Source organism: Rana temporaria, chromosome 3, assembly GCF_905171775.1.
Source record: "Rana temporaria chromosome 3, aRanTem1.1, whole genome shotgun sequence".
NCBI lineage: Eukaryota > Metazoa > Chordata > Amphibia > Anura > Ranidae > Rana > Rana temporaria.
In genome coordinates this window covers 179,590,754-179,606,334 of record NC_053491.1, presented here as the reverse complement: position 1 = coordinate 179,606,334, position 15,581 = coordinate 179,590,754, and positions in this window count along the sequence as shown.

The following is a 15,581-nucleotide window of genomic DNA, read 5'->3' as shown; positions in this document are numbered from 1 at the left end:
TACAGTGTTTGGAAGGTCCATATCATCACTAATAAAACATCTGATGGTTAGGGTCCATTTTTGTAAATAAATCAGTAATATTCTTCTTTTTATTTATACTTTTTTTTTTGGGGGGGGGGGTAGACTTAGCACATGGTTTTTGCTTATTTTACTGTTAAGTACAACCTAGGGGCTCATGCAATACATATTTTAGCATCTCTTGTATAAATGTAAAATATTACTATTGTTTAAGCCAACAACTGTTGGTTGAAGGTTTTATTTTTTTTTGAGTTTCAATGAAACATTGTATGATATAAATAAATAAAAAAAATAAACAAATTATGGTTTCTGTATGTTTATTTTTAAGTATTAGATTTGAAAATAAGATTTTTTTTTTCTATGATGTGTGTGTGTGTGTGTGTGTGTGTGTGTGTATATATATATATATATATATATATGTGTATATATGTATATATATATATATATATATATGTATATATATATATATATATATGTGTATATATATATATATATATATAGTGCGTTTTTAACAGGGGAGGAAAAATCAGGGTAAAACAAACATGCCGAAACATGCGTTTTGCAAACCTGTTTAGGTATGTCAAGCGTTTGGGCTTTAATTCATTCCATTGGCCAGAATAATTTTTAAAAAAAGTTTATGCCTCTAAACACCTAAAGCCAGATTCGGACTATTCCTTCAACCCTTTGGGTTGAATGAAAAAACTGTCTGCTCCGGTCAGAGCCCCTGTACTAACCATGCAAAGTTAGTTCAGAGATCTCAGCTGTTGTGTTTTGACAGAACACTCCGATCTACCAGACAGACATAAACACTAGCCTAATGTCTGCTTTTTTTTCTTTTTTTTTTAACCAGCCGTTGTCTCCCAACATTCAGCCCCTGTGTACGGGACTTGGGGGACTAACATAGAGGGGCGTTTTAAAGGCTAAAAGAAAGTCAAAACAGCCAAGTTTTTAATGCCTTGTGTACATGAGGCCTTAAAGGGGTTATAAAGGTTTGTTTTTTATTTTCTATTTTCTAGTTCCTTTTAAGCTAGTGCATTGTTGGTTCACTTACCTTTTCCTTCAATTTCCCTTCTAAATGTTTTTTTTCTTTGTCTGAATTTCTCACTTCCTGTTCCTCCTCAGTAAGGTGTTCAGTAAGCTGTTCTAAATGACTTTCCACCGCTCGGATGATGGTGGAAAGCTTTCTGAGGAGAAACAAAGTGAGAAATTCAAACAAAGAAAAAAACATTTTAGAAGGGAAATCGAATGTAAAAGGTAAGTGAACCAACAATGCACTAGCTTAAAGGAACCAATTTAGAAAATGAAAGACGAACCTTTACAACCCCTTTAAACTGATATAAAGTTAAAGGGCTTGAAAAGGAATTATATTTTTTTTTTTTTACCTCAATGCAGTGCTGTTTTCATGTCCTCATTGTTCATTTTTGCTCTCAAGTTGCTGTAATTCTTCTCTGATCTGGTTGTCTGTTTCCTGATAACCACAGTACTGGGAGCTTTCTCTCTGTGGTCACTGTAATGGTCACCACCGTTTACGATATTCCATTCCATCGCCCCACGACAGCTTATCCGACACTCCAACCATCCAACAGACGATCCATTCCCCCAGAATTAAGACGAGATAAGCTCTGTTCTTTCTGCGTCAAACGAATGAATGAATGCTTTAATGGTTAGCTCTCTTATATAGAGTACAGACATTTTACAGTAATCAAAGGAACAAAGACACCCTCCACCCACACATCACACAATGGGGCTTCAATCACATTATTTTAGATAATGACATTCAGAGGAGTTAATTATCCCCCAGACGTCCTGTCTCTGACAATAAGTGATTCACCTGCATAATACACATGCCTATGTCAGAAGTTTTGGCACCGGTCTGACATAATTAACATGACCTAATTACTAATCAGTATCCAGACAGCCTGCCTCCGCATACAGCTTGACAAGTCACATTCCACATCTTATACTTTTCACACAAAACAGTGTTATTAGCATACATAATGAAAGGTCTTAGAAGCCAGGCTGAATTAACACCTAAAAGCTAGACATCTGACCTTTACAGACTTAATTAGCATCTCAACAGCCTAGGTTAAGCATTGAAGGAGACATCCTATTGACCTGTTGTGGACAGCATTAACCAAACTGTAATATTCCAAGATATCCTGCAAAACATGAATTATCATTTATCAGTCACCCTATGCCCAAAAGGGGCACAGGGTGACCCTAGACCCAAGAGTCATTAGTGACGATGGAACAGGAGTACCCCCCCATCCTTCAAAAGTCTCTGGGTGTCACGGGTCATTCCGTTACAGTCACTAATCAAGGAGGTGTGATTACTGTGTGTCTAAAACCCCTCAGCACCAATCGGTTTAGTTTTCCAAACCATCACTGCCCTGTATTGGCTCTGTACAGCACAGAGGCAGGAAACAACATGCAAAAACGAAACTAGAGACTACAGGTACATTATATGATTGATTTTTAATCATTTTTATAAGGAATCAGTTAACTATTATGTCTATACCCTGTAAACAGTCATTTCAGCAAAAAACATTTTTTTATTTACAACTCCTTTAAGGTGCTTGCCTTCATTTTATCAATGACTGACTAAGAGATGTTGTGTAACACCAGTACTATTTTTATTTTACTGCTTTATAATATTTTGGGATGGCTTAAAGGAGGATCAAAAACGGCTTTTATAGTTGACAATAGTAACATATGCACACAAAACATACACACCCAAAAAACAAAACAAATGATAGTGATGTCAGTAAAAAAAAAAACAAGTTTTGGCATATCTCCTAATCATCAGCTGAAAATGGCAGATGGAAACTCTTGATTGCTGTAAGCCTATCTGGTAACTCCTCTCCATGTTGGCCTATGTGCCCATGCACGCTGTGGCGGGCCACCTGGCACCCAGCCTGGGTGTCTCCGTCAAGATACAGCTTCCTCCACTCTGGAATCAGGAACCAAGTATTATAGCTGAGAATCTCACCCAAGAACTAGACATCACTAGCTTAGGTGCAAACCGGAATTTACTTTATTGTAAATTCACATAGAATATATACCACACAAGATCAGGTAAGGGCCCTTTCACACGGAGCGGATCCGTATTGATCCGCCCCATGTGTGTCCGTTGGCTCAGCGGGGATCATCCGTAAATCCCCGCTGAGCTGTCGGCGGACAGGGCGGTTCCCGCACACTGTGCAGAGACCGCCCTGTCTTTCCTCCGCTCTCCCCTATGGGGAATCGGATGAATACGGACCGTGTGTCCGTATTCATGTGATCCGTTCCACCGGACGGAAGAAAAATAGGGTTTTCTTCCGTCCGCAAAAGCGGATCTTTGCGGACGCGGATGTTTGCGGACATGCATCATCCGCTAACGTCTGCAATCCCATAGGGATACATTACAAGTCCGTAAACGGACTTGTAAAAAACTGACCGTTTGTCCGTACGTGTGAAAGGGCCCTAAGAGTTTGATCACATTATCCTAAACGATGCAAACTCTAAGCAGTAATGTCAGTACATCTAACATAAACAGTAAGCTAATTAACAACTAGTCACCTAGACAAGCCTAGGTGTCAGTGCCCACCCATACAGTTTGGCACCAGTATTCAAGAAGACCCAGGGCTGTCTAAAGCTCATTAACCAACTTTCCATCACCATCATGGCTTCCTTGACTGTTACATGTGGTAATGTCATCTTGCATTATATAACAGGACATCTTACTGAATTCTTGTAGCTCCCTCAAATGCCAGGGCCCATAGTCAGTAGGCAAGAGGCTACCCTGCATTTCCCTCCAAAAGCCCCTGTCCCAGTTAGGTCTATCACACACACAATATAGGCGTTTTCAGGAGTTTAGTGGCAGCCAAGGAGTTTACAGGCAGAAAAAAACAATGGGCCTGATTCTCAAAAGAGATACGCAGACTTAACTGCTGTTCAGCCTGCTTATCTCTGTGCCTAACTTTGGAAACGATTCTCAAAAGGCTTTTTCCAAAGTTAGGCAGAAAATCTGACATGTGTAAGACACTTACACGGTCAGATTTTAGGATGCAGTACCGCATCCGCCACTGGGGGCATTTCTCATTGAAATGCAGCTTTGCGTATGCAAATGAGGACTTAAGCAGATTTTCAAAGCATTTCATCACTGTGATTTCTGCGTAAGTTCCGAATTTGCCTGCGCAAAACTAGGGCTGGTTTTATAATGTGGAAAGTTAGTCACACATTGTAAAGGCCTATTCCAGCGACGGCATTTGGTATGCATTCCCGAGGGAGAACTCCACGGCAATTTTAAAATTCAAAACCGGCATGGGTTCCCCCCCAGGAGCATACCAGGCCCTTAGGTCTGGTATGGGTTGTAAGGAGACCCCCCCACGCCGAAAAATTGACGTAGGGGGTCCCCCTACAATCCATACCAGACCCGTATCCAAAGCACGCTACCCGGCCGGTCAGGAAGGGAGTGGGGACGAGCGAGCGCCCCCCCCCCCCCTCCTGAGCCGTGCCAGGCCGCATGCCCTCAACATGGGGGGGTTGGGTGCTCTGGGGCAGGGGGGCGCACTGCGGGCCCCCCCACCCCAGAGCACCCTGTCCCCATGTTGATGAGGACAGGACCTCTTCCCGACAACCCTTGCCGTTGGTTGTCGGGGTCTGCGGGCGGGGGCTTATCGGAATCTGGGAGTGCCCTCAAATAAGGGGGCCCCCAGATACCGGCCCCCCACCCTAAGTGAATGGATATGGGGTACATCGTACCCCTATCCATTCACCTGGAGGCAAAAAGTAAAAGTTAGTAAACACACAACACAAGGCTTTTTAAAATAATTTATTATTCTGCTCCGGATGCCCCCCCTGTCTTCTTTATTAGCTCTATTTCCAGGGGGGGCTTCTTCCGCTCTCCGGGGGTCTTCTTCCACTCTCCGGGGGTCTTCCACTCTCCGGGGGGGGTTTCTTCTTCCGCTCTCCGGGGGGGGCTTCTCCGCTCTCCGGGGGGCTTCTTCCATCTTCTCCCCTCTTCCGCTGTTGACTCGGCGAACCCCGGTTCTTCTCCAGCTGTCCGGTGCCTTCTTCTTCAGCGCTGGCTGCCTGCTATCTTTGTGTGTTAGCTCAATTAGTAACAGGCAGCCGGCGCGGTCTTCTGTGACGTCAGGTTCTTCTTCTCCCCTCTTCCGATGTTGCCTCGTTGCCTCTTGTCGCTGTAATGATGGAAGCGCGCCTTGCATCCCATTTATATAGGCATCACCGTCCCATCATGCTCCGGCAGGTACCCACGTGGTGGGTGCACGTGGGTAGGCACCCACCACGTGGGTACCTACCGGAGCATGATGGGACGGTGATGCCTATATAAATGGGATGCAAGGCGCGCTTCCATCATTACAGCGACAAGATGCGACGAGTCAACATCGGAAGAGGGGAGAAGAACAGAAGACCCTGACGTCACAGAAGACCGCGCCGGCTGCCTGTTACTAATTGAGCTAACACACAAACATAGCAGGCAGCCAGCGCTGAAGAAGAAGGCACCGGACAGCTGGAGAAGAACTGGGGTTCGCCGAGTCAAGAGCGGAAGAGGGGAGAAGATGGAAGAAGCCCCCCGGAGAGCGGAGAAGCCCCCCCCCGGAGAGCGGAAGAAGAAACCCCCCCCGGAGAGTGGAAGACCCCCGGAGAGTGGAAGAAGACCCCCGGAGAGCGGAAGAAGAAGCCCCCCCTGGAAATAGAGCTAATAAAGAAGACAGGGGGGGCATCCAGAGCAGAATAATAAATTATTTTAAAAAGCCTTGTGTTGTGTGTTTACTAACTTTTACTTTTTGCCTCCAGGTGAATGGATAGGGGTACGATGTACCCCATATCCATTCACTTAGGGTGGGGGGCCGGTATCTGGGGGCCCCCTTATTAAAGGGGACTCCCAGATTCCGATAAGCCCCCGCCCGCAGACCCCGACAACCAACGGCAAGGGTTGTCGGGAATAGGTCCTGTCCTCATCAACATGGGGACAGGGTGTTCTGGGGTGGGGGGGCCCGCAGTGCGCCCCCCTGCCCCAGAGCACCCAACCCCCCCATGTTGAGGGCATGCGGCCTGGCACGGCTCAGGGGGGGGGGCGCTCGCTCGTCCCCACTCCCTTCCTGACCGGCCGGGTAGCGTGCTTTGGATACGGGTCTGGTATGGATTGTAGGGGGACCCCCTACGTCGATTTTTCGGCGTGGGGGGGTCTCCTTACAACCCATACCAGACCTAAGGGCCTGGTATGCTCCTGGGGGGGGAACCCATGCCGGTTTTTTCTTTGAAAATTGGCATGGAGTTCTCCCTCTCAGGAATGCATGCTGAGCGACGCTGTCATTTTTTTTTATAATTATTTGTTTTCCCGGCGCGTCTTTTTTTTTTCACCCGTCGCAACTTTAGTGTCCCGTCGAAATTCTCAAAGCCGCCCGGCGTTAATTACGTTCGCGCGCTGCACGTCGGGAAAATGACGTCGCACGCATGCGCAGTACGGCCGGCGCGCCTCATTTAAATTTTAAACGCCCCCAGGAGAGGAGGACCGCCTTACGACGGCGGCACTTAAGTTACACGGCCTGAAATTTCTAGGTAAGTGCTTTGACGATCGGGCACTTAGGTAGAAATTTTAAGTCAGTGTAACTTAACTGCTGAAATTTAAGTTAGGCAGGGTTTTTGAGAATTTGGCCCAATGCGCTTTAGAGATGAGCTTTTAAGTATAAAAAAAGCTGAAAAGCATCTTAAGGAGCGTTAATTGTAATGGCCAGAATTCTGGCCAATAGAATGTATTAACAGCAGATGCTGGAATGTGCTTTAACGCCCATGCAAAATGTGTCCTTTTACCACATTTTTGCTGCTGCTAAGCTCCTGTAGGAGAAAAAAAGCAGTATGCATGAGGCCTAGTGCTCAGGGATTTCACTGCAGTGTTATTTTGAATAATTGACACTATAATGCACATATAGGCCCAGATTCTCAAAGGACTTACGACAGCGCAGTGCCATGTACGCCGTCGTAAGTCCTAATCTGACCCGTCGTATCTATGCGTCTGATTCTTAGAATCAGTTACGCATAGATATCCATTAGATCCGACAGGCGTAAGTCTCTTACGGCGTCGGATCTTAACTGCATTTTTTTTTGACCGCTAGGTGGCACTTCCGTTGAATTCTGCGTCGAGTATGCAAATTAGCTAGATACGCGAATTCCCGAACGTACGCGCAGCCGACGCAGTAAAGTTACGACGTTTACGTTAGGCTTTTCCTGTCGTAAAGTTGCCCCTGCTATATGAGGCGCAGCCAATGTTAAGTATGGCCGTCGTTCCCGCGTCGAAATTTGAAAAAGTTACGTCGTTTGCGTAAGTCGTCCGTGAATGGGGCTAAACGTCATTTTAGTTCACGTCAAAACCAATGACGTCCTTGCAGCATACTTTGGAGCAATGCACACTGGGGAATTCCACGGACGTCGCATGTGCCGTTCCGCAAAAACGTCAATCACGTCGGGTCACAGTAGTTTTACATAAAACACGCCCCCCTGATCCAAATTTGAATTAGGCAGGCTTACGCCGGCCGATTTACGCTACACCGCCGCAACTTACGGAGCAAGTGCTTTGAGAATACAGCACTTGCCCGGGTAAGTTGCGGAGGCGCAACGTAAATCAGATACGTTACGCCCGCACAATTTTACGCGCCTCTACGTGAATCCGGGCCATAGTATACAGCAAAATGCACAAGCGCTATTCTGTACCTGTGTCCTTTGTGGTGATATGCATTAAGAAAAAAAGAATGTTGCAGCCAGTCTATTAAAAAAAAAAAAAGCGCTGCCATAACAGTGTGCCTAAACAAACTATAACGTGTAGGAATTTGTTTATGGAAATAAAATGCAAATATATCTCCTAATATGTTTATTTCTTACGATTATCCGCTCAATCTAGTGGCCATAATGTGGTATTTTCTTTGAAATACCTCAATCGACTAAATAACACATTTTGGTCACAAGATGGAGTTGAAGATCATATGAATTAAACATAAGAACATTACTAGGATTATTTGTGATGGTTGTGTGAATACTTAAAGGGGTTGTAAAGGTTTGTTTTTTATTTTCTAAATAGGTTCCATTAAGCTAGTGCATTGTTAGTTCACTTACCTTTTCCTTCAATTTCCCTTCTAAATGTTTTTTTTTTGTCTGAATCTCTCACTTCCTGTTCCTCCTCATTAAGCTTGCCCCCATTATCCGAGCCGTTCTGGCTGGGGGTTAGTCAGCGTGCTCGCCTCCTCCCTTGGGACTACATCGCTGCGGTTCACAGCGTCTCCCGGCAGGGATGTAGTCCCAAGGGAGGGGGCGAGCACGCTGACTAAAAAAACATTTGGAAGGGAAATCGAAGGAAAAGGTAAGTGAACCAACAATGCACTAGCTTAAAGGAACCTATTTAGAAAATAAAACACAAACCTTTAAAACCCCTTTAAGATATTCGCACAGCAATTTCTTAATTTTTTTAATAAATAGTGGTAATGCAAATGATCCCACCTTTTGGTCTTCAATGCATCCTTGGAGCCTAAAAAATAGGAAACCAGCTCTACGACTATAATGTCCCTAGGTAGTTATAACCCCATCAAGCCAATGCATTATTTTTTACCAGTGATTCCTCCTTCCAAACCTTATTCTAAAACTCTTGTAAGTAAGAAACAAAAAATCAGCCCTGATACTGATGCAGCCGATAATTTGATGTCATAATTCCTTAAAATGTAATCAGTTTACTGGTGATTTTCCATACTGTAGTTTGCTGAGCTAGCAACAGGTTAACTACATAATAGGGGAGATTTACTAAGGCGCCTTTCACACTGGGGCGGGATGTGCGGTGGAGGTACAGCGCCGCTATTTTTAGTGACGCTATACCGTCTGAATTGCCGCGGAATTGCAGCAGTATTCGCCTGCTAGTGGTGTGGTATTAACCCCCGCTATCGCGGACATCTGTCGCTCTATAGAGGTGAATTGAGGGTCCCATTTGGTTGTGCTGATCGCGTGAAAAGGGCCCAAGACTGCTTTCACACTGATGTGCTATGGTTTACCCACATCCACTGTGTCTATCCTGCGGGTTAGCTGAACTTTGCCATAGACTCCGCCTGTGGCAAAAGCTAGCGCTGTGGAGGAAGCATCGCCTTATGGGGCTCTGCTCCGCAACCTGCGATCTGGGCTTGCCAACCCGCCATTCCATATCAGGAGGTCGTGGGCCACATCAGAGGTCTCCGCAGGGCACATGTGGCCCCCGGGCCACTGGTTGGCCACCCCTGCTTTACAGTGAAGGTTGAGGTCTTTACCACTCCCCCCCTTTCCACCTATATAAGGTGGGTGGGGGGGGGGGGGTGTACGCTAATAAAAACCCCTGCACCAATGTCTCTTGGGGGGGGGGAAGCAAATGTGTTTAGCCCAAAAAAAAATAAAAAAAAATCTATCCCAGCCAAAAAACCTGCTGATCAGCAAGGCTCGAGCAAGAGATGTCTGTTGTCATGGGGCAGACCTACAACAAACATTCCACCATCCAACTGCAAACATCCAGATCAAGCAAATATTTTCACTTATGTGTTGGAAATTGCATGACTGACTCTCTGATCAACACTGCAAGAATATTATTGGCTATTCCAGCCTCTTACAATCTTTTGACCTTTTCTAGTAGTAGAAAAACACAGGGCACATGTGCTAACTGAAGAATAGCAGAAACAAAAATATTTAAAGGGTAACTCCAATTTGTGGGAAAAAATATAGCAAATAAAAAAAATATAAAATATACAATTGCTACGCGCCATGTTGTAATTTAATGTTATTTAAAAAAAATGACCTTTTCATTTCAATCTGCAGAGCTGTAATCTTTTGTAAAATTAAATGCAACCTGTAGGTGTTCTTTACTCCATTGGTGTGTGAAACACCCCCAGAAATCTGATTGGCTCACTGATTTTCCCAAGTCTGCACTAAAATATATGTAGCAAACCCCCCAAAGGGAGCTCCCAGCCCCTCTGGCACACTTAGCAATGTGATTAATGGAATAACTCAGCAGGAATACACAACACAGTTCTTCTTGTAGTTTACTTGAAGAAAAGTAAAATTCAGGTTAAAGCGGAGGTTTACACAAAAAGTGAAACTGCACTTTTTGGATCCCTCCCCCCCTCCGGTGACACATTTGGCACCTTTCAGGGGGAGGGGGGTGCAGATACCTGTCTGAGACAGGTATTTGCACCACTTCCGGGTCTGAATCCTGCGGGGAATCCAGCCTGTGACATCACTCCCCCCGCTGTCTTTTGGGAAACACTGTTCCCAGGAGAGAGTGGGGACCAGTGATGGCGCGCCGCGATCCTCGCGCATGAGCAATAGGAAATCGGGCAGTGAAGCCGTCAGGCTTTACTTCCTGATTCCCTCACCGAGAATGGCGGCGGAAGCAGCCGAAGACCGAGCGATTGCTCAGCCTCGGCTGCTGACATCGCGGGCACGTTGGACAGGTAAGTGTCCATTTTTTAAAAGTCAGCAGCTGCCGTATTTGTAGCTGCTGACTTAAAAAACATTATAAACTTTAACATTAGTCAGTCAGGACCTGTGTAAGTACCCAGGACTTGGTTGAAACAGTTTAACAACTTAACCACCACCCACTGCCAAATAACGGCAGCAGGGTGGTCCCTTAACTCTGGGAGGACGCTATATAACATCCTCCCAGAATTGCGCTCCTGCGCGCCCCCTGGGGCGCACACACGGGAGTCTCCAGACGACCCTGGCGCATCACGGATCACGGTAAATCAGAGCTGATAGCGGCCGTTTATCACGTGATCGCTCCGTCACTTATAAACAAACTGGTGTCATGTGATGAGGTCCCGGTCCCTCGTCTGTTGCCGACAAGCCACTTCCCCCTTCCTGCACACAGACTCGCCCACCTATGTGTCTACACAGCCACCTTCTCCTGCTTCCCATCACTGGAGCGGAGCGCCCACATAGGCAGTGGAGGTGCCAAAGGTGGAAGATCTGTTGTGACAGCAAGTCGTTCAGAGAATGGCTTGTTAATGAGATATTTGGATTTTTATTTTTTTTGTATTATATATTTATGTGTGTATTTATTTATTTATGTTTGTATGTATTTATTTGTATTTATTTATGTGTGACTTTTATTTTTATTTATTTTTGTATGTATTTATTTATGTGTGTATTTTTTTTTTTTTACGTATTTATTTATTTTGCTAAGGACAAACGCAACTGTCTGTGTAGTACACCGATGAAAGGAACTTGGGGTGTCCGCATACACAGGGACCGCCCTGTCAGCCGCAGGCTCAGCGGAGATATACGGAGCGATCCCTGCTGAGCTTACGGACACACGGAGGTGGATCATTACTGATCCGCCCCGTGTGAAAGGGCCCTTACACTGGGAACTATAGTAAGAAAAAAGTGGGAACTATAGTAAGAAAAAAGTGGCTTTATAACCACTTTGAAGCAGAACTCCGAGATCGGAAAAAAAAAATCCCCCATTAGTACACCCCCCATACTAAACACTAAACAGTTAATACATTTGTGAAATTCCTTACCATTGAAGAGAAAAGTCTAAGTGAATTTTCAGGAAGTCTTCTCTATAATGCAAAAGATTCAGCATCTGTTCTGCCAAGGAGGAGGTATTACAGCAGGGATTATTACATCATTTCCTCTCCTCTCTCTTTACAGGAAAAGGAATTACATTTCCCATGAACTTTTGGGAATTGCAGTGAATGTGGGTGGGTACACTTGGCCTGTGAACAAGCCCACGCCAACATAAATCATGCCCCTCATACTCCAGCCACACTGCTGAGCACGCAGACAGATGGCAGCCTTTTAAATGTAAAGCATGCATTTGCACAATGTTTAGTTCATTCTATTTCGGCTACTTTCATTAAATATTGAAGTCTCTCTCCTCTAGGTTTTCTGTTACAGGCTGCAATCTTCACATGTGATCTCTCCCCCTCCAGCCAGAACAGCAGATAAACTAATAGCCCTTACTTGCTTTATTTAATTACTATCGAACTATAGACACAGACCTATAATTATATATTATACACACTGTATTCTGCTGTAATAACTAATGAGCACTGATGCAGCTGCACTGGTGAGGCTGCATTGATGAGGCTGCACTGGTGAGCCTCCACTGACGAGACTGCTCTGGTGAGGTTGCATTGATGAGGCTGTACTGATGAGCCTCCACTGATGAGGCTGCAATGGTTAGGCTGCTTTGATGAGGTTGCACTGGTGAGGCTGCACTGATGAGACTGCACTGGTTAGGCTGCACTGGTGATGCTGCAATGATGAGGTTGCACTGGTGAGGCTTTACTGATGAGGTTTCACTGATGAGGCTGCACTGATGAGGCTGCACTGATGGGCACTGATGAAGATGCACTGATGGGCACTGAGGCTGCATTGATGGGCACTGATGGAGCTGCAGTGATGGGCACTGATGAGACTGTATTTCTAAGGCTGCACTGGTGAGGCTGCATTGATGAGGCTGCACTGGCGAGCCTCCACTGACGAGACTGCTCTGGTGAGGTTGCATTGATGAGGCTGTACTGATTAGCCTCCACTGATGAGGCTGCAATGGTTAGGCTGCTTTGATGAGGTTGCACTGGTGAGGCTGCACTGGTGAGGCGGCACTGATGAGACTGCACTGGTTAGGCTGCACTGGTGAGGCTGCACTGGTGATGCTGCAATGATGAAGTTGCACTGGTGAGGCTTTACTGATGAGGTTTCACTGATGAGGCTGCACTGATGAGGCTGCACTGATGAGCACTGATAAAGATGCACTGATGGGCACTGAGGCTGCATTGATGGGCACTGATGGAGCTGCAGTGATGAGACTGTATTTATAAGGCTGCACTGATGAGGCTGCATTAATGGAGCTGCACTGATGAGGCTGCACTGGGAAATGGTGACCCCCTTCCATCCTGAACACCGGCAACTGCATCAATCTCCCATCCCAGCAGTAGATACAGCCAGCGGGATGGGGAGGAGGGGAAGCCGGCCAACAGCAGCAGGGAGGTGGTCAGAGCCCGGTACGGGAGGTATGGGAGCACCATAGAGGGAAGTGACAGGTTTGCCATGGAGGGAAGCTGCAGGGAGGCAGCAAGGGGCATCGGTGGGGGGGGGGGGCAGTATGGGGGTTCGGAACAGTTAGGGGAACCGGGGATCTATTTTTAAATCCCCTGTGACTCCCCTGCAGCTCTCGCGGCGGTAAGAGAGAGGAGGTGGCTCACAGGACCAGGGTAAGGGGGGGCAGCAGGAAAGGAGAACCACAGGTGGAGGGATAAGGGGGAAAGGAAGATGGGGGAAGGTGTTGGGCGGCAGTGACAGGTGGCCCAAGGGGGAATGACAAGTCGGTCTGTTAACCGGGAGACTGACAGTGAGTGGGCAGTAAAGTTGTTGACAGCGGCGGCTGGGCAGACTCTATGTAGGATTGGGACTCCACCTCCATGGGCAGTATAGACCGTGGGTCGTGAGACCCCTCCACCCCTTACCGAAAGCAGGGACGCAAGTACATCCCTGCTTGCTGTAGATAGAACTACAAATGAGATGTACCAAGACAGGTGGCTGGGGGAACAGGAGGAATAACAGCCACCAGTCTTACAAACAGGAAACCCCTGGGAAGTAACAGTTTTATTTAAAAATCATCAGGCTATTAAAGAGCAACAACTGAAGTATCAAGAAGATGAATGGCATATTTGGTGAAGGTAGGAGATCAGCAACAAGAACACAGAAACAAGTTTTGCCTGGAGTTCTGCCTAAAGACCCAACGGGTTTTTACAGTTCGGGACTGCGTCGCTTTAACAGACAATTGCGCGGTCGTGCGACGTGGCTCCCAAACATTGGCGTCCTTTTTTCCCCACAAATAGAGCTTTCTTTTGGTGGTATTTGATCACCTCTGCGGTTTTTATTTTTTGCGCTATAAACAAAAATAGAGCGACAATTTTGAAAAAATAGCAATATTTTTTACTTTTTGCTGTAATAAATATCCCCCAAAAACATATATAAAAAAAAAATTTCCCTCAGTTTAGGCCGATACGTATTCTTCTACCTATTTTTGGTAAAAAAAATCGCAATAATCATTTATCGGTTGGTTTGCGCCAAATTTATAGCGTTTACAAAATAGGGCATAGTTTTATTGCATTTTTATTTTTTTATTTTTTTTTACTACTAATGGCGGCGATCAGCGATTTTTTTTTCGTGACTGCGACATTATGGCGGACACTTCGGACAATTTTGACACATTTTTGGGACCATTGTCATTTTCACAGCAAAAAATGCATTTAAATTGCATTCTTTATTGTGAAAATTACAGTTGCAGTTTGGGAGTTAAACACAGGGGGCGCTGTAACATTTAGGGTTCACTTTGTGTGTGTTTACAACTGTAGGGGGGTGTGGCTGTAGGACTGACATCATCGATCGAGTCTCCCTAATAAAAGGGATCACTCGATCGATGCGCCGCCATAGTGAAGCACGGGGAAGCCGTGTTTACATACGGCTCTCCCCGTTCTTCAGCTCCGGGGAGCGATCGCGACGGGGCGGCTATAAACGAATAAACGCGCCGGACCCCCGACCCACGTCAAGCAGAGGACGTACAGGTACGTGCATGTGCCTGTCCGTGCCATTCTGCTGACGTATATTTACATGATGCGGTCCTTAAGTGGTTAAAGTGGATTTCCAGGCTAAACCTAGTTAGTCTTAAATGTTCCCTCCCTACAACAAAAACACCAATGCCAACTAACCAGTGTAAGAAAGATGTACTGTATATACTTACCTATTTTCAGACCACTCTGGTCCGGTCACATGATCTCCCTTGTGTCAGCCAGAGGCGGCTGCAGATGCAGGCAAAAGTGCACTGGCAACAGTTAGTAAAGCCTGATGTGGTGAGATGTGGTGATGTCACCCTTCGACCCCCATAGCCCATCCATTGTGAGCGCTCCCTCCTCTCCCCTGCAGCCACACTGGCTGACACAGGCAAGTCAGATCACATGATCAGACCGGAGTGGCCTGAAAATAGGTATGCACATCTTTCTTACACATGTAAGTCAGCATAGGTGTTGGGGGGGACACTTTTAAGGCTTGTTAGGCATAAGCTGACAGTAGCGGGAGCCAATGGCTCCAACTGCTGTCTCGGCCAATGAAAAGGAAGAAACCCTGGAGATCTGCTGCTCATGTGCACATCACTGGATTGAGATGGGGCTCAGGTAAGTATTAAAGGGGGGGGCCTGAAGGGCTACTACATACAGAAGCCCTTGAGCCTTTACAACCACTTTAATAACGTGTACACCATTCAATAACATACTACTATGATGCATCCCTAGATGGCGTGTCTTTGAAAGCTTAGGGCTCTTTCACACGGGAGGCCCGTTTAGGTCCGCCTGCCAGTTTTTTTAGGCGGACCTGAACGGGCGCTCCGTGCTCCTCTATGGACATGCCCGCTGACATCCGACCCACTCCGATCCGCCAAAGTTTGACCTACTTTTCCATCCGTCTGGCGGATCGGGTGAACACGGACAGACGGTCCGTGTTCATCCGATCCCCCCATAGGGGAGAGCGGAGAAAAGACAGGGCGGTCCCTG